Source organism: Vicugna pacos, chromosome 11, assembly GCF_048564905.1.
Source record: "Vicugna pacos chromosome 11, VicPac4, whole genome shotgun sequence".
Lineage (NCBI taxonomy): Eukaryota > Metazoa > Chordata > Mammalia > Artiodactyla > Camelidae > Vicugna > Vicugna pacos.
In genome coordinates this window covers 90,090,599-90,114,596 of record NC_132997.1, presented here as the reverse complement: position 1 = coordinate 90,114,596, position 23,998 = coordinate 90,090,599, and the positions used below count along the sequence as shown (strand labels likewise).

The 23,998-nt window shown below is 48.3% G+C and overlaps 1 long non-coding RNA gene and 1 other non-coding gene across 4 annotated transcripts; both read right to left on the bottom strand.

The window, feature by feature from the left end:
• Positions 1-23,272, bottom strand: LOC107033182 (uncharacterized). Of its 3 annotated transcripts, none has more exons than XR_012078110.1 (4): positions 22,943-23,272; positions 20,808-20,987; positions 12,874-13,057; positions 1-436 (listed from the first exon to the last, which is right to left on the bottom strand). It is a non-coding gene; the product is annotated as an uncharacterized lncRNA (long non-coding RNA). The 3 variants fall into 3 exon arrangements; XR_012078111.1 differs by lacking the exon at positions 1-436 and adding an exon at positions 11,360-12,685; XR_012078109.1 differs by lacking the exon at positions 1-436 and adding an exon at positions 12,742-12,786.
• On the bottom strand, positions 2,818-2,891 carry TRNAT-AGU (transfer RNA threonine (anticodon AGU)). Its single transcript has one exon. It is a non-coding gene; the product is annotated as a tRNA-Thr (tRNA).
• Positions 23,273-23,998: the final 726 nt, after the last annotated feature.

Below are 23,998 nucleotides of genomic sequence, written 5' to 3'. Positions count from 1 at the left end.
TGCCATTCAGGGAGCATTTATTAGCCAAGAATAACAGCCTTCCAGGAGAGGGGAACTCTTCTCGGCCCCTGACCACATTAATTCAGTAATTCTCACGAGAGCTCTGCCGAGGTGGGACGTGGGTATTATCGCCATCACTATCTTACAGAAAAGAAACCAAGGCACACAGCGCCTGTATCAGTTGTCCAAGGTCCCCAGCTAGAAAGGAGAAAGGACTGCATTCAAGCTCCTCGCTGCTTACTGCGCTGCGTCTCATCCAGTGAGATGGCTGGGCAAAGTCATGTCAGAAGGTTTTCAGCCTGTTCCTTGTGCAAAAATCAGAACCTCGTATCCAGCAGCCATTATGGACGGACAAGGAAAGATGAAATGGTGGAGATGACAATGGCAGGTGGTTTTCAAATTCCAGTTTCACTTTTATGCCTGCAAAAACCATGCACTGCAACAACAACAAGAAGAAAAGTGGCAGCTGGATGTGGGAACCAGAGGTTAGACATGATGTTAAAAGTCTGCAGTCATGGGGCTTGAGCTAGTACCTGCCCTGACAGGTCCACCCCCCGCCTCTGACAGCCCCATCATTTGCAGGGTGGTGGGTCTCAGTTCACCAGACCCTCAGGTGACTCGGAGCCACATCTGCTAGGTGACCTTCCAGGAGACGGCGCTGCGTCCGCGGGCACTGCCAGGACCTCTGCCCCCTGGGTTCCCAAACACCCAGCTCCCAAAGGAAAAGCCTCCCCAGGCAGCCGTTGTTATTTTGTGGGGGGGGGGGTAAGTTCAGTGAGGAGCTGTGGATTAAAGACGAAGTGGCTTTTCTCCAGAAAGGCAGTTATAAGAGATGGCATTTTCACGGTGGAAATTGGTTACCCCTTGCAGCGACACAGCATTTTGTTGCCTGTTAGCTCTGAGGGAGATTGAGAGGGAGAGAAAAGTGGAGAGACACACGGGGTCCCTCCTCACCCCCCACCCCCACCCCAGGCAATCAGGAGGCTGCAGACCCCTGGGCTCCGTCTCTGCCCCGCTCACTGACTTCAGCAGTGGGAGGACAGGCCACCCGTTCCCCAGGGGACGCACACCTGGACACGAGTGGACGTCAGCCTAGAGACCATGTGGGACACCAGAGACTTTCGGTGCACATGCTCCGAAGGGACCTTCGGAGATGGTCCAGCTCAGTGCTGCCCAGTGGAAATGGAATGTAAGCCACAGGTCATTTTACATTTCTTATTAGCCATGGTAAAAACTTAAATACATAAATAAAAAGGAACAGGTGAAATTAATTTTAATACATGAGTTAACCTAATGTATGGAAGATATCATCACCTCAACATGCAATCAATATAAAAATTATTGTGATATTTTATGTCCTTTCCTTATATACTGTTTATGTGCATTTTATGCTCATAGTACATCTGAATTTGGACTCAGCCACATTTCAAATATTTAATAGCCACATGTGACCAGTGGCCTCCACATGAGTGTGGTTGTTGGCAGCATCACTAGCACCAGGAGCTCATTAGAAACGCAGAACTCAGGCCCCACCCAGAACCTATGGAAATCAGAATTCAAATGGTAGCACTCACCCTAGATAATTCGTTAGCAGGAGAAACTCTGAGAAGCCAGTTGCCTCCCCTTAAATACTTCGAGTGGCCGGGGACTCCCTAGCCCATCCCACAGGAAGCCCATGCCATCTTTAACTGGTCCTAATCATTAGGAAAGCATTTAACCTTCCTTTATTGAGGACTCTGGGAGCTGGACACTGCGCGAAGTGTATCACACAAGTTATTTCATTTAAGCTCAGTACTCCCCTATGAGATAGGGGATAATTTTGGCTCCTTTTTTTATAGACGAAAGATCAGAGGTCCCACAAACCTAGATAACTTACCCCAAATCCCATGGCTAGGCAGTCACCTCAGGGTCTGCTTTCTTACCCACTCGCTACAGCAGGGGGTCCCCGCACCTTCTGTCTGCTGGCGCCACCTGCACCCTGCCCAGAGGCAATCCGGAGCCCAGGAGACTTTCCCGCATCTTTTTAGTAAAGGAAGTTGTTGTTGGTACTGTTGACAGAGGTAGTCTTCAGTACCATGGCTTCATATGTCTGTGGATTTTCATTTATTACTGACTTCATTTCTTTTCATTTAATATTTCATTTGTTGCTTGAATAAGCTCTGTTGTTACCTGCCTTCTCCGCATTTCCTTTCTTCGTCAAAGTTTAGAATAAGCGTAGAAATGGGCAACTAAGCAAATAGGCAGAAATTAATAAAAGCCATATGATGTCATTAGATAGCTCAAAGGTTCCTGGTTTCCAGTTAAACAAGGTTCATGGTTAGAGAAATTATGTAAGGTACACATATGACGTGAGGGACCCCAATTATATAAGGTTCACAGATAGGTACCGCACTGACGAAGATACTGAACTTGTCACAAAATGTCACGAGGTAGCAAGCATGATGGGAGTGCGATCAGATGCGGAGAAAAAGTAAAGAGCAGTGAGCAAGCGGTGAAGGAGTTTTACTCTTTAAGTGTTATAAGGCCATAAACCCCCCAAAACCGGAACAAGTTGCTTTCCATCCGTACTTCCACATATGACCCAGAATTGACAACTGTACGGTGGAGGATTTGGACATCGATGTAGAACTCATGCTATTGTTTTGGAAATAAACTATATTCTCAATTCAAAAACAAAATCATTTGTCATGAATAATAACGGAAATCATTGGAAGAGACATCACAATTTTGGGTAAGGAATTTTACACTTTTCATTTATTTTTTTAAATTTTTCTGGTGGGGGGAGGTAACTAGGTTTACTTGTTTATTTATTCTTAAAGGAGGTACTGGGGATTGAACCCAGGACCTCATGCATACTAAGCATGTGCTCTACCACTTGAGCTATACCCTCCACTCTTGGAATTTTACACTTTTTAAATGACTACCATATTCTTCAACTTTCCAGGAAGTCGAGAATCACTATATTGAGAAACAGTAGGAAATGGTAGTAGGAGAAGGGAGGGAATGAATAAAAGAAGGAAGGGTGAATCTGAATCAAAGGATACCAACAGGCACCAACTAGACGCCCTACACATCAAATCTACATAAACAAAATACCTTTCTGCTTGTCTGTTTCCACAACACCTAAAATGCCTGTGTTGATTTTAGGAAGTATCTTCAGGGTAGTCACACAAGACAGCTACACACAGTGTACACAACATTCACCCGGGGTGGGGTGACGAGGGATCTGGGAGAAAAAGACAGTCGTCCCCCTGAGCCGCTGATAGCCATGGGACTTTTACACCATGAGTTGATTAAGAAATGTCAAACATATCGAGATGCCAAAAGCAGAAAAAGCAGATAGTAGTTTCAAGCATGAGTCCTGATTCAAAGCCCTAAGAGCAGGCAATCTGAACTGCAGCCCAGGATTTATGATCTAGGTCCTGTGACACGGGCATTTCTATGTGGCTGCAGGCACTGGTTGATTTAAAGATGGTTAATGATCGTCCGGCACAGTCCGGGGACTACAGCGAGTAGTGAAATACACCCCGAACACCGTCGCTGGGGCCTTCGGAAGCAGCCCACGCTCCCTGGTCATCGTCCTTCCCTTCGTTTGTCAAATACTCAGCGTCCACGTAAGGTGTCCTTCTGCAGGACACGGGCCAGGTTCTCCAGAATAAATGAGATTCCAGTGGGCAGGAAACCACGATGGTTAACGTGCAACAGATTCCCTGGGACGGAATCAACCTCTGTCTTTGCTGCATCCTCTAGGCCGAGGACAACCCTTAATTCCCCTCCAAATCTGTCAGCTGACCTCAGTCCCAGGGCTGAACTTCTCCATTTAGAGCAGAAATAACCACAACAGCTAACATTTATTGGAACTTTATTTTGTCCCAGACATCATACTAAACACTCTACTGACATCACCCCGTGGAACACCCCTCCAGCGTGATGAGATTGTGACCACTTCTATCTTACACACAAGGAAGCCGAGATGCCAGATGGATGCCAGTACCACATCCAACGCCTGCTGCCAGTAGGTGGCAGGACCAGGATTCGAACGCAGATCAGCAGGCCTCCTTGTTTGCAATCATCTGACTCTAATGCTTCATTCTTATTTTCATTCTGGGCATCTAGAAGTTCACAGTAAGCCAAAATGCTCCTTCTCAAGGGAGAAAGAAAAGAATGGTTCTTCTGGAGCAGGGATCGCCACTTCTGACATGCCTCTGAGGGCAGCTTCATTCGAAGACTATCAACTGGCTCATTCCAAAGTTTGAAAGTCATTTTGGAGGCTGGGGCCCCACACCAGGCACCAGAAATGGAACAATAATTTGTGGTTCCAGCTCTCCAGGAGTCACAGGCTGGTCTGGGGGGAGGCGGGGGCGGAGGCGGGGAGAGACTTACAATAATGTCAATGCAATGCCTTCTGCTCAACACCACCGAGCTCTCATCACCAAGCTGGCACTGAGCAGGGTAGGGACCTTGCAGACCCTGCCCTCCAGCAGCTTACAATCTGCCGGCCCCCAAACAGCCTAGATGCTGGACAGTCCACACTTGGGCCCAAAGGCAGGGTCAAGACCAAATGTATTGGAGGCGTGCAAAGGGGGTGAGATCACTGTGAGTTGAGGTCATTGCCACTCTCCAGAAGAGATGAAAGCAAAAACAGCCCTGACAGATGCCCTGAGTGTCCCTGTCATTTCTAAGTGTCTCCCTGGAGACCGTTATTTAGGAGAGCTGGGATGGTAGCGTCTGCCATGGCCACATCTGTACAGCAGCCGTCAGCTAAGGATTCCCTGTGGCTGCCTTTAAGTTTCCACAGTTCCATGTTGGTTAGAAAACCTCAGGAGGAGATCATCTCGGTCAATGACACACGAGGCTGGACCCCAGTTAGTGGCCCCAGGGATTGCTGAGGTTCAGTGAGGTCAAATACGCTTCTTGAACTTGGCTCTGACTTTGAATAAGGTGTATGAGCTGCTTTAACACTCCGAAAGGGTAACTTCTGGTGCAAACAGCCTGGAGCTCTTTCTCCAGGAGAGCCACCAGGGCACACCCTCTTCTCAGAGCCCTGACCAAGGCTCTGGGGAGTTCTCCCAGCCTTCACTGAACCAATTTTCCAAAGTGCTCTGTAATTAATGCCTCCCAGAAGAGATCCTCTTCTTGTCACTGAGAAGAGAAAAATAAAAGCGTTCCTGCAATTGTTTTATACCTTGGGCAGAGCAGATTCATTTTTCACCTGTTCCAATAAAGTTCCATGATGTGGATAATAATGAAGGCCAGCATGTTACAGGACAGCCTGTCAAAGGCCCTTCAAACACGACTCACTTTTAAAGTGCAGAAGTAGGGTCGACATAGTTTGCAGGAGACATCATTATTGCTATTTATTAATAGAACGGTTTGGGGTTTTTTTTCCTATGGAATTTCTGCAAGAGAATAGCCAGTTTAGCCTTTGTCGTATCTGCATGGAACCCCTTAAGTATAATCTGTTTCTACACAATGCACAGATTTACTCATTCACCCACCAAATGTTTGTTGAGCACCTGCTAAGTGCAAGACACTCAGGCAGATGCTGGAGAAAACTGACAACGTCCCTGCTCTCATGGAGCTTGCATTGCTGTGGGGGAAACAGACACAATGAAAGTAATGAGATATATCTGTTAAGTATATTATAACTTTTTTGGGTTTTTTTATTTCATTTTTTATTGAAGTGTAGATGATTTATAATGTCAGGTGTACAGCAGAGATTCAGTTATACATATACATACATATATATTTTCTTTTCAGGTTCTTTTTTTAACTTTATGTTTTTTAAATTTATTATTATATTATTTAATTATTTTATTTTGGTGGGAGGGTGTAACTAGATTTATTTATTTTTAGAGGAGGTACTGGGGATTGAACCCAGGACCTTATGCATGCTAAGCAAGCGCTCTGCCACTTGAGCTATACCCTGCCCCCCTCAGATTTTTTTGCATTATATGTTATTGCAAGAAATTGAATACAGTTCCCTGTGCTAATTTGTGATAGATGTTGTATAAAAAATAGAAACAAGCAGTGACTGACATAAAGGGAAATGTGTATTATGGGCCTAGGCTCAAGAAGGACCTCTCTATGAAGGGAACGTTTATACTGCATCCAGAAAGGAGCCAGCCTTGCAAAGCGCAGGGACTCCTTCGGGTTTGTGCAAATGTCCTGGGGCAGGATGGCAGACTGCTGAATTGGAGTAGCTAAGAGGGAAGCCGTGAGGCTGCAGTACAATGAACGAGAAGGAAGGGACTGGAAGAGTGAGTAGGGCCCAAGACAGGTGCTTCATGCCCTGAAGGTGGCCTGTTTTCTCCGATCTTCTGCCCGGCTTCACTTAGCAACTTAACACAACAGACTAGTTCCTGACTCCTCCTCCTCTCCCCTACTTAGCACTCCAGGAGCACAATCCTGAGGCTTAAAAGGAAAAACCAACACACTCTGGCCACCGTCTGCTTTGTTCCAGCAGTCTCCACAGTGAGGAAGCAGCAGGCTCCACGAAGTGAGTGTGGGTGATGGTCCCCCAGCACACGTGTTCTCCCACCCCATCGAGTCAGCCCGGGCTGGCTGCACTCAGTAGGCTGCCACGGTCGTTGCTAATAATTGTTGCATTAATTGGTGCTGTCCGGACCAGACAGAACGTAAAAGATCCCACTGTGTCCAATAATTAATGTTTTTCCCTCACTGCAACGCCATTAATAAGGGGCTCTTCCAAGAAACGAGTAATTGGCTGGTTGGGCGTCATTAGGGTATTTATAGATAAGCTTTGGTCCGGAGACGTAGAGGAAAGCTGATCATGTTTATTTAGACTCTATTATCTATCGCTAATGTGTTATCCTGCGTTCCGATCGTCCCCATTCTCTGGGTCCTAATGATACAGGGCACACTCGCAATGTGATTTCATGACCTGCAACACATCTTTTTCTCCATTGCAGGGAAGAGAGGGGGGCGAGGGGGAGGCTGTTCACAGGTCCCCCTTGCTCCAACTCATCTGCCGTGAACCTTCCCTTTCTGCTGAGAAATTCAGAGCCAGGCTCTCAGAAGTACCAGAAAGACAGTTTCTCCTAATTAAACCTCAGAGGAGTGGAAGTTTCTTGGGTTTGTGATTATCTGAAGGGTTTTTGAAAATGTAAATCTGGTTGTGGAAACATTGCTTTGAAATAGAGAGGGAGGAAGAGGCAGCTTGGCTTTGAGATGCTCTCTCGGTGGTAACAAGCCACGTGACCTCAGTGACCGAGAGAATCTGGCAGAAATACACACCTTACTAGACAAGGAGAGACGTGCTTACAAGTGCTCCCTGGACCCTGGGATGTGGACACAGGGGCACGTGGGGCTGGCTTGTCTCCCAGAAGCCTTTGATCCATTTGTTCTTGGCTAGAATTTTCAGAAGAGATTTCTTAGGTTTCTTAAAAAAGTGCAGATATGTACAACAGTGTGAATAGACTTAATGCCACTGGATTATACAGTTAAACATGATTAAAATGATATATTTTATGTTTTGCATATTTTACCACAATAAAAAACTACTAGGAAAATAGATAGAACAATACATTTTATAAGCAGAATTTAAACGCATAAGGAAGAACTAGGGTTTTAACTTTGTAACTGTCATGTCTCCAATATTAAATTTAGAAAACAAATAGACTTATTTTTTTCAAATTTTTTTAACTGAAGTACCGTTAGTTACAATGTGTCGATTTCTGGTGTACAGCACAATGTCCCAGTTATGCATATACATACATATATTCATTTTCGGTTTTTTTTCATTAAAGGTTATTACAAGATATTGAACATAGTTCCCTCTGCTATGAAACCAAATAGACTTCTAAATGGTCTCTGAATGTGAAAACACCCTCGAGTTAATTTTTAAAAACCCTAAAATTACCAACAATAATTCAAGACAATTAATTCGTCAATTGAAGAGCTAAACTCGATAGGACTGTGGAGTGAACTCAATCTTATTCATTTTTACAACTTGTTATTTCACAGGCTCTGTGGACAGTTCTTTGTCTACTGGCTGCAATCTCACATAGGTTCCAGAGATTTTTCTGTGGCTCTTAGAAATAAAGTACCCAGACCCATCAAATTAAAAAAAAAAATGTACCTAAGTAAATCCTTTTTATCTACTTTATGTCTAGTAGGATCTGTTAATTCCATACTCCTAATTTATTTCCCCATCCTTTTCCCCTTTGGTAACCATAATTTTGTTTTCTATGTCTGTGAGTCTGTTTCTGTTTTGTAAGTAAGTTTATTTACTATATAGCACAGGGAATTATAGTCAATATCTTGTAATCACCTATAATGGAAAAGAATCTGAAAAAGAATATATATACACTTTAATAAAATCTTTTAAAAGTGTAGCTAGATGTGTCTATACATCCACACTCTATACATACAGTGTACATCCCACCCGTTCACATCTCTCACTGCATTGGGTGGTGGGGAAGACGTGGGATTAGGAGTCCAGCAACCTGGGTTCAAGTTCAGGCTCTGCCCACGTCACATGGTCTGTAAGTGATGGGAAGACACATGACCTTGTTTGGCCTCATTTCCCACACTTGTCAGATGAGGACATGCTTGCTCATGTGCACTGGGCAGGGTTTTGCTTGGTAAGAAGTGAGAAGACATTCGTGGAGGCACCCACTGGGCCCTTCCAGAGAAGGGGTCCCTCGAATATCCATCGCTCTCCATCTGCCCCCGCACGTGTGAAAGCATCTGACTCTCATGGGTGTCTATATCCCCCCGCTGCCTTCTCTGTGAAGGACACACTTGAGATCCCTGACCTGCCTCTGGTTTTGAAATAAGCTCCCAGAATGTGGACCTGTGCATGAATGTGTGATGTAACTTTGCACATTAAGTGCGTAATGCTTTTAGGAAAACGCTGCCCTTTCCTCGCCTGCTCCCCAGCCCCCTGGGACCGGGTGATTTGTGGGCACATCTGTTGCAGGTGTGGAGAATACTCTCGGAGATATTCTTAGATCCTGGCCTGGGGTCTAGAGGTTGAGAAGCTGGCTCCTGGGACACAGTGATGCCGGCAGCCTCGGTCAAGTCACAGGAGTGAGGCAGGAAGGCCTGTGAGCAGGGCGGGTCCTGGGCAGGTGGCTGAGGGTTAGTGGTAGACTGGCCAGCAGGGACATCATACAGAACCGCTGGTGGGGATAGGAAAAGGAGGCAGGTACCCCCAACCCAAACACACACGTACATCCCTATCTCCCTGATACCAGTTACCAGATATTACCTGGTCCAGGCAAGCAGCTCCACCCCTCCCGGCCTCAGCGATCTCATTTGTATGGGAGGAGTACAGACCTGCTTAGCTCACGGGCCGAGGTTGTTCTGGCTGGTGGCACTTTAATTTACAGAGTGCCTGCTGGGTAACCAGCATTGTGCCAGGTGCCAGAAGGAGAGGAAAGGAAGATCAAAGAGGAAAAGAGGAGATGTCATTGTCACCGGCCCTGAAAGAACCCATCACTTCTGAAAATCTTGCCATGGCTCCTGAGGCTTCTCAGCATAAAATCCAAACTTCGTATCAAGAGTCACACAAAATTTTGGGATCCAGCCCTGGGACTTCTCTCAGACAATATTTTGTCATGCTCTTTTGCTATCCTAAAACAGAATTCAGGGATAATATAATTTATCTACACACAAGATATTTTCCTCACCATAATAATATATTAACTTTAATATAAGGGGGGAAAAGTAATTCGTAATAAAACAAGATGTATTTCATCTTGTATTTCAGGTAAGGTCTCTGACAGGACTTCACTAATTAACACAAGGGCTTGTATTTGTGTGTAAAATCGTAGTGAATGCCACAGCTAGAAACACAGACTGACAACAGGGGTGTTGTTTTGGAGACTCAGATACCAAGGGTGATGTTGCCATGGGTGACGTGATTTTCCCAACATGGCGAACACCGCTTGGTAACGATCCAAACAAAACACAGAGCAATCATCCCTTAATTTATACAGTAATTCCATTCCTAGAAAATTCAATATATAATTAACACTGTGCTAAAATGACTTTCTGTTTCTATGAATAAAAGAGTTATGACCAGACTCAGATCACTGGAAATTCACCTACGTGAGTATCTCCTGGGACATCCTCAAATCAGCAGGACCCCGGCCAGTCCGTCTTTCTGTAGGACTGTTAGAGGCCCTAATTGAAGCCTTGCTCCCTTGGTGCCTACTCACTGAATATATGGTACCTCCCGGCAACAAATATCCCAAATGAACTCTAGTGGCAATACCACTCCCCTTGGGAACCACGGAGCTAGCCCCTGCCTACCTCTCCAACATTAATCTTGTCTGACCCTCCTCCTGTTTATGGTGTTCTCGGCCACACAGCTTTTCTCCATTCCTCCAGCACATCAAGGGGCCTTTGCACATGCTGTTCCCCCCACCAGGAATGCTCTTCCCCAGCCGTTCACATGGCAACTTCCCCATCCTTCATATAACATTTCCACGAGAGTGGCTTCCCCTAGCCCTGCCCCCTACAGTTGCACCCCGGCCTCAGCCCAGCTGGTTTCCATTATTATCACCCTGTTCCTGCCCCTCAGAGCACACATCAGGCTGTAAAGCTTTGAAATTTAGTTCAATTTAAACAACTCAATTTATTATTAACATTTCAAAAATAATACATTTTCTACCTGCTGATGATAAAGGATAAAAATTAATGAATTTCTCAACACAGTTTGGAAATTGAGCCATTAAAAACAGACAAGGAGACATTCCTACAGGAACTCGATACCATGACCTTCGTCTTGTCTTCATCTCCGCTCTGGTCCCTTGGGGTGACCCTGACTTAGTGCATCGTGTAGGACAGCCCTGTAGCGCTCCTGCAGGAAACTCCGCAAGAGTTGGGGACCACAGCCCAGAAAGCTACTAAGGGTCACAACGAAAGTCCCCGAAGGGCTGCTCCAGGGGAGTGATGAAGAACCAGGTTTGGGGACAGAAGGACCCTTCAATTCATTCCTTTGTTTCTTGGCCCATTCAATGAAGCAAGTACCTCTGGGGGTCAGGCACGGCCCTGAGCACCTGGGGAAGCAGGTGAACATGACAGGAAGTTCCCGCCCTCCCGGATCTACCCTCGGAGTGTGCGGAGACCACAAAAAACAAGGGAGCTACCAGTCAACAAGGCCATTTCGAATTGTTCTAATGTAACAGTGAGCAGAGGGGGGAGGGGGAGGGGACATATTAAGAAAGGCCTCTCAGAGGACGTGACATCTGAGCCTGCCACAAGAAGCACAGCGGCAGCAAGTCAAGGAGACCAGAAGCAAAGGTCCAGAGCAGGAGACGTGGACGTGGAAGAGGCAGAACTGTGGAGGCCACTGAGGTTTCCTGCCTCCACCTGGAGGTTCTGGGGGGAGAGGCAGCCCTCAGGATGCTGGAAAACTGTCCAGCATCCTCACAGATGTGCTGATGGGGACAAGACAGGGTCACTCCCCTCACAAGAGTGGGAGAAGAGGACAAAACGCTGATCCTAACAGTAGGAGAGTCAAAACAAAGAATAAAGAGGGAGGTGGGGTGTAAAAAAAGAAGCCGGGGATTCTCTTTTTCTAAAATAAACCAGCGGCTCCCACAAGTGGGCATTGCTGGCCGTGAGGCCCGGGGGCTGTCAGTCAGCACCTGCAATTCTAAGGGTCTGGTTCCTTCCCGACCCATCTGAGGACCCCAGGCCTCCCTGCCAGGACCATGCCCGGGGGGCTCTGTGTCATTTACGGTGGTGCTGAGAGGACCACGATGCTCTGCTGAGAATCGCCAATATCCTGTACTAGCTGACAAGCTAAAGCTTTGTCCTCTCTGGGTCTGTCCTGAGATAATGCTGTTGTGGGCCCACCTGGAGGAAAGACATATCCACTTGATAAACAGCAAGGGTTTCTTGCCCCATCCACGAGTGGGTGGCACTCCTGAACCCTTCAGAAAATTGTCACTCATGCCAGCAATCGAGGGGCGCTCATTTGGGGCCTGCTGGCGACATCTAAACGCCAGGATCACACAGCGAGAAGCGGGGAAGCCACAAAACTCTACCTCGCCACCTTTTTAATGAGTAAAAGCCTCTGGCTGCTGCCAGGGCCCTCAGAGACCAGCTATTAATGAGCGCTCAGAATAGACCGTGCCGGTTTTATACGTGTACGGTGGCCTGGGAGAGACACTTCAATTTCCATTTTACATCTGGTGCCACGTTCAAGTGTCTCCTTGAGGGCAAGAAAACACTTGGCAAGTTTTGTCTTTAAAGAGACATGTTCAAAGAGAGCTCTCCCTCCCTGCAGCCACAGTCTATACGTGAGCACTTTTCAATTTTCAAAGTATATATTTAGATTATGTATATGAAACTCCGAGCGAGGCTGGGCCTCAGCTGCGCACACAGCTCGTCCGCCTCCCGGGGCTGTGAGAAGAGAGCTTTTCTTCCTATCCTCAGAGTCCATGGTTTCACTCACGGAGCTGGGGACCCGTGCCGGGGGTGGGGACAGCCTAGGTTTTGTTCCAATTCACAGACTCTGGTCCTAGTTTGCAGATGATGTGGGTCATAACTTGATGGGCGGAGATGGGGGCACGGGGGCTGGACCACAGCGTGAAGCACATGGGGCGCAGCAAGGAGACGGGATTGGCTGAGCCTGGGTGGAGGGCAGGTGATGGGCCTGGATTCCTGCATCAACTTTGCAGGGGTCTTTCCAAGATGAGAGGAGGGTCTTGAGGAGAAAGAAGGAGGAGGCGGAGAAAAGAAAAGACTTTAGAAGACAGCATATGCCTGGAGGTCTCCGGGACACCTGTTGTCACAAGGAGCCATGATCTGCAATGGAGGGTGAGTGTGACGGCTGGGAGCCACCAAGCGCCCCCTGGTGTGATGGAAAGCACGACCCCCAGCTCTCACACTTACCAGCTGTCTTCATCCCCTTGGGCTGCAACAACAAAAATACCACAAACTGAGGGTTTAAACCACAGCCACTTATTTCTCGCAGTCTGGAGCCTGGAAGTCCAAGATCAGGGTGCCAGCAGGGCCTGTGTCCTATGAAAGCTGTTTTCCTGGCTTGCAGATGGCCACCTTCTCACTGTGTCCTCACCTGGCAGAGAAAGAGAGGGCTCAGCAACCTTCGTCCCCTTATAAGGGCACCAGTCCCATCATGGGGGCCCCACCCTCACGACCTCATTCAAACCTAATTACCTCCCAAAGGCTCACCTCCAAACACCATCACAGTGGGGTTTGGGGCTACAATATATGAATTAGAGTATATGTGGGGTGGGGAGGAGGGGACATAAACATTCAGCCCATAGCACTAGCTGTGTTGTCCTGGGCAAGTTGCTTGGTCTCTCTGAGCCTCTACTTTTTATCTAAAAATGGGATCATAATCCCTCTCCTTGTTGTGAGGATCACATGACCTGCCACACGTACAGGGCCTGCAACATGGGTGGTGTCTGTGTTTGCTTCTACAGCCCAGGAGTCATCTAAATCCTCCAGCACAGGACAGTCATCCTCCAGTCAACCTCAGAAGACTCACAGAATAAGTGTGTCATGAACAGAAGAAACCCAGAGAAATAAAACATATCCATATTTTGAAAGGGGACAATGTGGGACGCAAGTCGCCGACAGTGTGAATTACTGTTGATTTCATCAGTGCTGCCATCCCCGAACAAAGAGCCCCAGACAGCACGGTGGTTCCAACCCTAGGCCTGCGGCATCCCGGGGCATTTCCAATTATCTCCAAGTGTGTTACAAAACTCTGACCAAAGCGAACTCTAGTTTTCTCTGATTCAAAAAGTCATCATTCTCAGTCATCAGCACATTGTGTGATCTCAGACTAGTCTCCACCTCTTTCTGAGCCTCAGTTTCCTCACCCATGAAATGGGGGTGCCAGACTCCATCTCTGACACCCCTTCTGGCATCAAAGCGCAGCAACCCCATGAATGCAGCGGAGCCTGAGAACCAGGATCCAAACTGTCTGTCCACTTGCTGTACTTCTCTACTTGCTGTCAATTTTGCCTCCAGCCTCCTCAGACCATCATTCACAAAGGGTCTTTCCCATTGTATTTCCATCTTATCAAGGGCCTGATTCCAGAAGAAGTGTCATTTCTGCAGACACTGAGGCTGGATCTCAGGACTGGGGCAAGGAGAGATGAGAATGAGAAAGAAAAAGATCTGCCTCCCTGTATGTAAACGATGTAAGAATTCAGATGCGCAAAGCCAATCAATTGGAAGAGTGTTGGTTTGTAAAGAATAGCCTAGAAGCGCGAATAATCTTACTCATCTGTGTCTCACTCAGATGCAGCCCCGGCACAGATGATGGGAGGAGAGTACGCTGAGAGCTTGGGTATAGAGCTTGCAGCTTTAACGCTTAACATACGTCATTAATTCAATCCTCTCCATAAAATTCCCATCTGGTAAGCACCCTGTCTTCATTCTGCCAACAGGGTTGAGATACAAGTAAATTATATATTTTGCTCAAGTTAAGGTCACACAGACAATAAATGGTTGAACCAGGATTATAACAGATCTAATCTAGGTGGGCACCATAACACTTGAAAGAGATACAGCATGAAATGGGATGATGTCAGGCAACAGAAGAGAACTGGCTGGCTGAGTGACCTTGGGACAGTCGCAGAATCTCTCTCTGCCTGTGTTTTCTCATGTATCAAAAATGGTATTGGAGGTATCAGAGCCCCACTCTGCTGCGTGGTACCTGTTGATGGATCTTCAAGCTGCCAGGATGCCCTCCCACAACTCCACACTCAGTGTATATCAGGACGGCCAAGGGGAGAGCAGGAAGCCATGGAAGCAATGCCCTGCTTGGGAACGTCCAGAAGGACAGAAGGTGGGGACCTTGACTTCACACATCCTCCCTTCCCTGACCATCTCCGACCATCACCAGAACCCTGCGGGTGTCTCCACTGGGTCTCCAAATCTAGGCAGGTCTGCTAACAAACCTGCATGTGTAACTTGTGGGTTACAGGGGACAGCTGGGGTATTTGAGGCCTCTCTAAATGTCCACCCCAACTCCCGCTCTAATAAAGACTCTCTCCACCCACGAGTTTATTTAGGGGGTGGGGTCCTCTCAATTGCACTAATGTTTACCTGCATCGGCCATGCAGTTGGTGCCAAATGATGTAACCACTCTGTGGCATCCTATGAGACTTTTGCAACAGATAGACGGTGTTGCTGTAAAAAATTTAACAAGCCTACAAGTGACACCCAAACTCCTGGATTCGCCAATGAATCTGATGCCCACGTGTTGCCAAAAGCATTTATTGTCTCATAATTTGATTTACTTTTTTCCATGCGGCTCCCAGTGCCTGCAAGTAGGGGCAAAATGGCTGATGTCTCCAGATGCCACGGAGGCTAATAAAGCTTGCTGTGCTCCCAGCATGCTCTCTGCTGTCAGAAACCGGCAATTAACTTAATAGGGTTCTTGAAATGGAGTCGATCCGGGAAATGTGGCATGTGTTGACACTCTCCCGCTGATCCAAGCAGCCTCCCACCATTGACTTGCCGGGTCTGTTTGCTATTTGAATTATTTAGGAGCTTGTTATGTGAATTAAAAAGCAGCACTTTGCAGCATTAAGTCTAATATTTTATGATCTTCAATTGATTAGGCAGGCTTTCAGGATTACATGGAAAGGTTAAGATAAAACACGCCTCAGACAGGCGGCTCTCGCCAGTCTGCTTTGCTTTTCAAAAGCCTAAATGAAAACCCAAAAGGAGCCTGACTCCTTTTTCCCTTCCGAGTGAGTCTTCTGGAACCTGTTTTTGGACCATCACAGGGCTTTTCCACTCTGAGGATACCAGGGACCCCGGGTTCTCAGGACTGAAAGGAGGCTGGTCTGCCCTTTCTCTACCTTTCTTTTGTCTCTTTCTTGGAACAAAGACACCAGTGCTGACATGATGCCCAGAGGGACAGCCTCCCAAGCCTGGGCCTGCAAAGGGAAAACCCAGCCACTCACTCGAACCTGCATGAGCACCAGGGCCGCACTGCCCTCGGCCAAGGGTGTGTGTCGTACACACCCCAAGCAGCACCGAGTCTACAGAGCGCCAAGCTCCAGAGGACCTCCCCTGCCACGAGTGCCAATTCACACTTTCCTGCCCTGCCAGCTGCCACCACCTTCTCCCCTGGCTGATGACAATCGTTTTCGACTGGGATTTCCCCCCATCAGTCCCATTCCAATCCACTGTACACTCTGCAGCCAAGATATCTCTCTAAAATCCAGCTCCAGCTATGACACTCCCCTGCTCAAAAACCCTCAAGGACTCCCTATTGCCTATTGAGTTAAGCATGTGCTCATCAACCTGGCCTCTCTTTTCAGCCTCAACTTCTATTGCTCCCGTATGAACCAGCCAAGCTGAGCTATTTATTATTTCAGAAAACACCCTCTGTTTTCTGGACTCGGAAGTTTTACTCTTGACATTCACTTGGTGCCTTTAGCTTCCCGTCTTCAGCTATTGAAAGTCCACCAGTCCTTGATCATGAAAAGAGTATATAAGTATATAATATAGGGCTTCCTGTGTTCTAAGCACTTTATATATTATTATTTCATTATCTCCATTTTACACGTGGCAAAATTCAGGTTCAGAGAAGTTAGGTAACTTCTTCAAGGTCACTCAGCTAGCTGGGATTCAAATTCAGGTAGATCAGGCTCATTTAATTCCACTTGCTTGGTAAAGCCATCCGTGCCCCTACCTGGGTGCTCTCTTTCTCCTCTGAGGTTTGCAAAATCTACCCTTTCCAGGGCACTGACTTATTCAGGTTGCAGGTATAGGCACCCAGCTTTCTTCTCTCCCAGCACGCCAACACATTGGGACAGTCTGGGCCTCTTGTGTCACAGGAGGGCACAGAGTCAGACTTTGCACACAGTCAGACACTGCAGACTCAGCAGGCTGTCAACCCAAAGGCATGACCCCTGGAGGAGTTCTCCTGGTTCCTACCGCATTTTTCCACTTCGGCAAAGTGCCGAGTGAGTGAAGGTGCAAGTTCTAAAGGAAGAATGATTTGAACTTGAATCTGGGCACCACCTCTTTTAACCATGAAACCTTGGGAAAAACAGATAATTCACCTCACTGAGCCTTGGTTTTCTCACCTATAAAATGAAAATAATGGTAGTCTCTTCTCCATAAAGAAAATTATCAAAATTAAATGAAATAATTCATATAACGCCCTTATGGCAAATGGTTGCTGGCACATGGTAAGGGCTCAGGAAAAGTTAGCTGTTCTTACCATTGGAGTGAGCCTAGCTGGAGTCTCCAACCCACCCCCTGCAGCCCTGAGACCCTGGGCCTGGCATCTCTACACCTCCACCCCCTCACCCGGACCATGGGCTATTTAAAACTCACCTCACAGGATTATGAAAAAGGACTTAAAGAAATAACAGGAGGCCTGGAATAGAACAGATGCTCAATATATTAAAGTCATTATTATTTTTAATTCTTATAAACTTCACCCAAGCTGAGGATTTTTTTTTCCAGGACATGTAAAGATGGTGCCTGACCCCCGAGATCAACAATCCTGTGCAAAACAAATGATATCTGCTGCACCCCAACCTTGCAGCAGGCTCTGAGAAAGGGGATGGATGCAGCCCAGCCCTGGCCTGCAGGGGGCGCTCGATTTAATGCGGGGAGGCTGCAGAGAAGGAGCCCATCTCACCCTAGGCAGAAGGAGGGCAGAGATGCCAGGGGGCCTGAGCCTAGTCTCAGGGGCTCCAGAGAGGAGTGGCTGCCTGATCCCATAACCCATGACCCATCAGATGTGGTGGACGTGCCATGAGGAGGAGAGCAGGCACTTTGGTAACTGCAGCATGGACGAGAGTGTCTGCATGATTAGCAATGTCCTCTTAGGAGACTTCTGCCCTGAGAGGGGAGGCTGTTACTAAAATCCCTTAGGTAAGGAGTTGTCTTCCGACTCTCTGCTATAGGCAGGCCCTGAAGCCAAGAAGATGCTCTCAGGAATTATGTCACCACCATCACAAATAACAACTGCTGGGTTTGGTTCTTTAAGGCAACAAGGTCCTAACCTTGGGTCATATAGATGCATTTAAGGGGGCTGGAGCCAGGAAGTCTAAAATATGTACAAAATCTTATATAAATGTACACAGGGATATACACTAGGTAGGGGTTCTACAAAATTCTGTATACATCAGGATAGGCTAACTGCTAGCTGCAGTAACAAATAACCCCTAAATCTCAAAGGTTTAATACACACGTCCCAGTCCAAGCAGGCTGATAAGGAGTACACAGTGAAGGGCAGAATTCTGCTGGGGAGCTCCACCATCTTCAAATTGTAGCCCCCAGGGTCACCCTGGGCCACATTCTCTTGGCAGGTGGAGGAGAAAACAAGCACGAAAGATCTTACAAGAAATTTTAGGGGCCAGGCCTGGAAGTACAATGCATTACTCTTGCCCACGTTCCACTGGCCAGAACTCAGTCCTGTGAGGCCCCTGATTGCAAAGGAGGTTGGGAAATGTAGTCTTCTCGTGTCCCCGGGAGGGAAGTAAAACTGATTTGGAGAACACATCTCATAGGCTTCCAAAAGAACTTGCACAGACGGGAAAAAGCGCAGGGGATGAAGAAGGATGACAAGTGCCATTTGCTTTATGTACATTATTCACAAAATTCCCACAATTAATACTAGATTTTTTTAAAATTTTATATCCATTTTGTAGAGAAGAAAACTGTGAGCTCAGAAAACTGTCACTTACAAAGGATGACACAGGAGTGAGTGGTGGGGCCGAGAAGACACATCAGGATTGTCTCTTGACAACATACAGCTTTAAAGGCATCCCATTTTACAACTTTTGCATATTGTGTATTTTGATTGGGAAAGCAGCTGGGAAGGGAGAAGATAATTTTGAGCTTGTATTTTGAGGATCAGCTAACATTTACTGACTGCTTACTCTGTGCCAGACACCATTCAAAACGCTTTTCCACGTACTGAATAATTAGCCCCTACCAATAACCCTCTGAGCTACATGCAGCTATCATCCCAGCCTCACGGACGAGGAAATGGAGTGCAGAGGAGCTGTGTAGTTTGTCCAAGGCCCTGGGACTCCATCCCCAGTGGCTATGCCAGTTCCAAAGGCAAACACCCCTTCCTGTACATGCTCACAGCCTGCAGCTGCCCTTGGCCACCCCGTGGGTTCAAGGCAAACAGAGAATGTGTCTCCCTCATCCTCATGCCGCCACCTTGCAGCCCAAGCCTGATTCTCCCTGTCGGAAGTCACCTCCTGAGGCTGGCCAGCATCCGCCCATGGGCACGCTGACATACCAGGAGAGTCACCAGCCACTTGCAAACTTGTAGTCCCACAGCAAAGCCCACCAGCCCATGCAGAGTGGGCCCTGCAAGCCCACAAGCAGCTGACATCCCCTTCACAGCCCCGTTCAATCTGCCTGATGGCTTCATGAAGTTACACTTTTACTATCCCTGACCACTCAGTCATTTAAGCCAAAATAAATTCAGCTACTGGGGCCAGAAGGAGGCCTGGGGTGAACGTGGAGAGGACCCAAGGCAGCCTGGTCTGTACTCAGGGCCCCCTGGCACTCTGGGGTGCCACTTCACACAAGGTGAGATCCTGGAGATGGACAGACATCTCCTCACCTTGTGCCTCGTGTGCCTTGTGTTGACTTCAAGCTCTTACCCACTAGCAGCAAGCTGGTGGGTGGGTGGGTGGGTGGAGGGGGTGTGGAATCGTCCCTCAGGCACTCAACAGAGGTATTGTGTGGGTGGTGGACCCCCAAGACTGAGGAAGGGTGAAGGACATAAAAGTACTGAGATCAAGGGAGGGAGACCCTCAGACAAAGGTGCAACTAAAGCCAAAAGCTCAGAACAGAGAAAAGGGGTAGCCACACCGGTCTGTGCCGGGACCCTCCAGCGCTGCAGTAAAGGTGCCAGGACTAGAGCCAGCTGGATTTGGTTCAGAGCCCAGCTCATCCATTCATCCTCCAAACCCTCAGTTTCTCAGCCTGGAAAATGGATGCAGTGAGGAGGGTCTGGGGAGATGGAGCACATAAATCTCCAAGCACCAGGCTTGGCACGTGTGTTGGCCCAGGGGCCTTTGAATACAGACCTCTTAGAAAATGACAAAAGAGGGGTGGAAGGAGCAGACAATTCTCTAATCATCTGCATCATTAAAGGAGACACCTCATTTATAGTCGTTTGTTTTGTAATTAAAATAATCACCTCCTCGTTTCTCATGGGCCTGCATCCTGAGCGTGAAGGTAGATCAGTCGCCTATGTCCCTCCCCAGGCTGCCCAGCTCAGACCAGGCCCACAGAACTGGGTGTTTCTGGCCAGCGTTCACACTCCACAGCGTTCTTCCCAGTCCATTCTCTTCCTCACTCCCCGAAGCAGCCCTGGGAGGCAGGAAGAGCTGACCTCATGACCCCATTTCACAGACAAGGTCACGGAGTCTCCCCAAGAGTTTCCGGGAATGAGCAGCAGCTCTGGGCTCCAAGCTCATGGTGTTCCTGGTGACACCGAAGGGGCTCAGCACCCTCTTCACTGCCTGAGGACCAGCACAGGGGCCCCAGGTCTACCAGGCAGAGGCCAGGCACAAGGCAGAGGTAAGAGCACGGGCCCTGGAGAGAGGCCCTGTGGGTTCCAATCCTAGCGCTGCCCTCTACGAGCCCTGAGACCTTGAGAAGCTGCTGGATCTCCCTGCATCTCATCTGTAGAATGAGGGTGACGTTCCTTCCTGCCTCCTAGGGTGCTGTGAGGATTTAAAGAGTTGATAACATGTGTAAAGCAATTAGAACAGGGCCAGGTGTGTAGAAAGAACCATTATGTGTCACTACTGACCCCCTGTGCGGGAAACCACACCCACCCACCCAGCTACCTTCCACTTGCTTCCAGTGCCCCTGGACAACCGAGGCTGCATCTTATCCATCTTGGAGACTAAGACAGAGAGGCCATGCAGTGTGCTGGTTAGACGTGCAGGCTCTGGTTAAGTTCAGACCCATCACTTCTGGCCGTGTAACCTCGGCGACCTCTCTGTCTGCTCTGAGCTTGTTTCCTCCTGCATAAAAGGGGATAATAATAGAACCTATTTCATAGAGATGCGAATATTTCGTTAATGATGTAACACACATGAAGCACCTAGAACTGTTCCTGGCACACGGAAAGTGCTAAACAAGGGTCGGCTATCACTGTATCTATGTCCCCAGCACCCGATCCAGTGGTGCTAAGCAACTCGTTTTGCATCTGTGAATGAGCTGAGTATTTATCCTTCTTGTTCTCCGGATAGCCAGAGAGGTCTTCTCCAAATTCTCTCCCAAAGGTAAGATGCTGAAACACGCGCGGGCCACCAAGGATGGTCACACCAGGTCTGAGATACTCATTGTTTATAATCTCACTGAGTAAATAAACAGTGTGAGATGGGAAGGCAGGCCAGGGCTTCCAGAAATACTCTGTCCCTGGCTCCAGCCTGGACACAGAGACGCAGTGACCCTGTGATCCTCGCCAGTTGACTCATCTCCCCAAACATGAGCTGAGCCGTCGGCCTCGCTGGCTCCTTCAGATGGTCTGGCAAGCCCAGCAGGAGCCAGTCTAAAGCAGCTGGCTCCAGCAAGAAGGAAAAGCAGGTGCAAATCTGTGATTACTGCCAAAGAGGGCAATCAGAGCAGAAAAGCTCTGGCTAGGGGGGTTTGGGGACAAAAGGCCAGTGCGAAATGATGTAGCCATTGGTGGGTGGCACTGAGGGGCAGGTAGCTGTAAGGTGGGCATTGCTGTGCTGGGAGGCAGAGGTCTACAGGGTTCCTGGGTGCAGGCTAGGGAAGAATCTGGAAGGTACCTCCATCACCTCCCAGGATCAGGGAGCCATGGGGAGAGCTCCCAGAGACTGGTCCAGCCTCATGGTCAAAACTGGTCAGGGTAGAAAGATGGCGACATCGAGAAAAGTCTCCAATTGTCTAGTGCCCTTCCTAAAAACCTAGATCACTTTAGAAAATTACTACTATGTTTTTAATTTTGAAAATACAACTTCCATGCCAATGACATCACTTATAATCTTGAATGACAGAACTGGGCACTTAGAGATAACACAGTTCAACCACTCTGAAGTATAGGCCAGAGGATGTGACTCCATCCAACCACTCTGCAGGATTTACTGAGCACCTACTGCAGTGCAGGCACTGATCGAGGTGCTGGGACCTGCAGAGAACATGACAAACTAGGGCCCCATTCTCATGGAACTTACACTTTGGGGAGGAAACAGACAATATATGATAAGAGACTAGAGAAAGATACACGGAGAAAGGATAAAAATTAAGAAGAAAGCGAACTGCTTTGTGATAGTGATGGACAGGACTGCCAGGTGATTATGAAGCTCTCTCAGAGGTGACAGTCGAGCTGAGGCCTGAAGCAGAAGCCATGACAAGGGCAGAGCAAGAGCTCTGCCTGCAAGTGCAAAGGCCCTGAGGCACAGGTTCATTTATGGAGGTCCAGGAAAAGGGAAACATAGATGTGACTGACGCGAGTAAGCCCTGCTAACATTTATTGGGCTCTGCTCTTTGTGCCAGGCACCATTTTAAGCATTTTACTGGTAGCTTATTAAATGCTCATAAGGACCCCTGAAGGTAGGGTTCCATTATTAACTCCATTTACAGCTGTGGAAACTGAGGCCAGAGAGGTTAACCCGCCCAAAGTTACCCACTGAAGACTCACCAGGCAGAATTCCCTTCCTGGCATTCCAAATCCAGGCAAGAGCTAGGGGACACAGACCCGGTGGGCCTCAGAAAGGAGTTGGGATTTCGTTCAAATACAATGGGAAGTGATCAGTCACAACATACGTCAGTGGCCAGTTCAGTGATTACTGAGCACCTAGTGTGTACCAGGAACCAAACCCCTTCCTGCGCCCAGGCAGTCTGCAGAGATCCTGGGGTCGCAGGTAACAAACACTAGGCATGCGCCCTCTCTGGCGACCGTCCCTTCCCGACCCGCCCCTCAGGCCTGCCCCATCCGCTCCCTTCTCACCAGGGTCGGAACTGGCGCTCTGGTCTCGGCCCCTCGGACCCCAGCGCGCAGAGCGCAGCCACCCCGCGCCGCTGGCAAACCCGGCTGTCAGACCTGCCTCTCGCTCGGAGGCGCCGCCTCCTCCGGAAGCCCTCCCGGGCGTTTCTCGGGGAGGCCAGCCGGGCCAGGTTAACCTGTAATTAGAGCGCCAGGATCACCAGCCCCCCGGGGAAGCCTTTGTGCCATCAGCTCGGCCGCGCGGGTCCAGCGCCATAAGCCCCTGGTGTCCGCGGTGACCACGCGGTGGGCACCCGGCCGGTGGAGCGCGCACGCCGACCCCCGCGGGCGCCTCGGCTTTCTCGACCCCTGCGCCGAGACACCGGAACATTCCATCCCGGAACCTCGGCGCCCCGAGGATTCCCGGCCTCGAGGTGGCGCGGCCTGATTGGCAGGTCCTCCTTTGTCCAGGGTGGGGGCCGCGGGAGGGCCGTGGTGCCGAATTGCTGTTTTCACTCCTGCCATCGTTAATTCAACTATTGACAGAGAAAGGAGGGTCCGCCGCGGCTTTGTGTCACGCGCTCACTGTAATTTACTTGAAAAGAATTAAATCTCAATTACCTGCCATTCGTTTTGCATAAAACGAGCCGTAAGGAGGCTGCCATCGCTGAGTGCTTGAAAGGACAACAGCCCCATTGTTGCCATATTAGAACAATATTTCTCAATTTGAAACTTAAAACAGTCGAATTAAGCAGCTTTGTTTGACCACGGTGGCCCACCGATAGGCAAGACTGACACCCCACCTCGGACGCCAGACATTACAGTTAACGAGCATAATTTTCATTCATTTAAGTCTAGACCGATCTTTTAAAATCGTCGCATTTATTGTAGAAATGTACCTCCCAAATGTTAGAAAGGAAAATGTAATCTTTTGTCTGTTACCTAGCCCAGTTGATAAATTACCTAAATGCCGTGAAAATTCCTCCTGCTGGAGCTAAAATCAGAGAAAACTGTAATTAAGCCACTTGAGATTTGTTTAAATGTCCAAAGAAATCACACTGTTTTTCAAATAAAGTTACT